This window comes from Anser cygnoides, chromosome Z (assembly GCF_040182565.1).
Source record: "Anser cygnoides isolate HZ-2024a breed goose chromosome Z, Taihu_goose_T2T_genome, whole genome shotgun sequence".
Lineage (NCBI taxonomy): Eukaryota > Metazoa > Chordata > Aves > Anseriformes > Anatidae > Anser > Anser cygnoides.
This window is the reverse complement of record NC_089912.1, coordinates 18,315,677-18,318,185: the sequence shown is the minus strand read 5'-3', so window position 1 is coordinate 18,318,185 and position 2,509 is coordinate 18,315,677. Positions and strand designations below refer to the sequence as shown.

At 34.6% G+C, this 2,509-nt stretch overlaps 1 protein-coding gene across 4 annotated transcripts in view; it reads right to left on the bottom strand.

Annotated features, from left to right (window-relative positions):
* COMMD10 (COMM domain containing 10) overlaps nt 1–2,509 on the bottom strand; it is a 120,299-nt gene that overhangs the window by 62,765 nt on the left and 55,025 nt on the right. The window lies entirely within an intron of this gene.

Genomic DNA, 2,509 nt, shown 5'->3' with positions numbered 1-2,509 from the left:
CTGTAAGTTAAAAAGAACAAACACAGCTAGTGAGAACAGACACTCCCTTCCACTTGCCACCTCCTCTAGCTCCACTGAGATCAGTGTGAGAAAGTAGGGTATCACAGCCAACCTCCAGCATGATTAGGACAGTCAGCGTAGGTATTTTTATACCCAGCCCAGTGCCTCTGCCTTGCTGTCTGCAGGATGTTTGAAGCGTTCAAGGCCACACTATTCCACATTGCCTCCCCAAAATGGCTGCAGCCACCTATGCCTCTGTCTAGAGAAACAATCACCAGAAGCATTTCTGCAGTAACGTACAAATCTGGCAATACTGATCCCATTTTGCTCATCCTTCGGCTTCTTCATCTAAGCAGGCAATGCAACAAAGTCTTCAGAGAGTCATAAAATGGACAAGGTTGGTTGGAACCTCTGGAGATGATATAGTCCAACCTCCCTGCTCAAAGCTTCTCCCTTCAGTCTGTTGAAAATTGATTCATCTGAGTTCAACAAGTTCAGCCATTCCTAAATGAAGGTCCGGATCTGCTATCAAGGAGTAGCAAACAAGAGTTTGATTAATAAGCCAAGGGTCTCATAAATAAATCATAAGTAATTTATTAACACGGCCTATGAAAAATTAAGAGAAATTTCCTCCTCGTCCCCAAATGAATATCTATTTTCATACATACCATAATTTCAGACTACATGAGTAATTGAACTACCAGTAGCAAGAAGAAAAATAAAAGTCATACTGTCACGACCATGTAGTAAAAGAAAAACATTAAACATACATACAACAAATTGTCCTAAATAATGGAGCCTCTGCTCCTGGAGAAAAAGCAATCTTAATTTTGAAAGAATGGTTTACAAAGGCATAATGAACAAAGTCTACACAACTGTTTTGTAAATCTGCTCAAAACAAAGATATTGCAAGCATCAAGACTGCACCAGTTAGAGACCAAAAACATAGCCTGGATTTCTATAAGATCATCATATAAATTGTACTATGGTTGAGCTGCCTTTTCATTTACTCAGCTTCTATTTTTCATTTTCCTATAATACTCTGCTATCCAGGGCTGTCTCCTTCTATTTTCCTCTCTCTCCTCTAATGCACGCTTCTACGTCCCATTATCTATCTGTTGTCTTTGTGTGACTTTTAAGTCTATTACCACCAAATTTATCTATTTTTTTTGTTAATTTAAATAGCTGTACAGTGCCTCTAGACATCTAAGAGCTGTATGGTTACTACAATAAGGCCACTGCAGTCAGGTATCACTACAAAATTCATCTTATATACAAAAAAGACTATTTTTGTCTGATTCAACACGTGTTGAATTTTGTTAGCCAGCCTGTATTTTGAATATCTCTGTAAACAAAATATAATTGAAAAATTATGATAAGCAATGTCATACAATTTAAGTCTAAACACTGTCCTGGAGTCCAAAATAAAAAAGGTAGGGCAGCTGAAAATGCCAATGTATAGATTAGAACGGCATCACTAATTTTCTTCTATTCAGTATATTATCTGTAATTTATTTGGGTTTTTAATTCTGCAGGGAGAAACCTCAATTATTTTTTTTTATTTAACTTCAGTCTTTCTCTAAAACAATGTAACAAATGGTGCAATGAAAACAAATATAACAGAAGACTGAAGAGGACATGAATGAAGATTAAATTATCTCAAAGTCTGCAGAGAGAGAGTAGAGTTTCAGAGGAAGATCTTGCTTCAGCTGTAAACTTTGTTATTTATTGTTCCATAAAAGTAATAAAAATGAAAGATGCGGTGCAACAGTTACAAAATAACAAATGAAAGACAACTATATTTATATGTATCTATTAAGAAGTGTTTTAATAATCAGGCAATATTTTACTACTATCAACTTCCAATCCATTACAGACTTGTATTTAAAATACATACTCCACAACTACCACATTAAAAACCCATATCTCACAAATCAAAATAGAAACTAAAAAATGGAATCTCCTCTCTACAGAGTCGCTTTATAAAACCTGAGATTCTGTTTAGTCCCTACAATTATTTCTGATTAGCAAAACACACACACATATATGAAAAGAAAAAAAAATAAAAATAAAAAGATGTCCTAATTAGATTTTTTTAAAATCCTGTCATTCTAAAAACAAAAGAAAAATAAAACATTTGTGCAAGTTAAAAACAGGAGTCTTGTGCTCTTTACTTTTTAAACCATGTTTGAAGTGTTAAAAACGGTATTCAGATATTTCTGAAACTTCTTGTGAAGCTGTTTAGAAGTGCTATAAATTTAGTCACTAGCTACAAAACATTATACCTCAGTAGAACATGATGCATTTTCCCCAACAGGTTACTTTGGCAACCCAGTGGGTAACAGTTTCTCACTCTAAGCTGCGTATTTGGTCAAATTACAGTAAACTCTAGAGAAGAATCCAGTAAATTCTTTTAGAAAGCTTTTTTCCGTGTTGATACAAGGTTCAAATGAATAAGTTATAAGGCAGGATTCTTGCCACAGTTTACAATGAAAATAGAGAATATCCA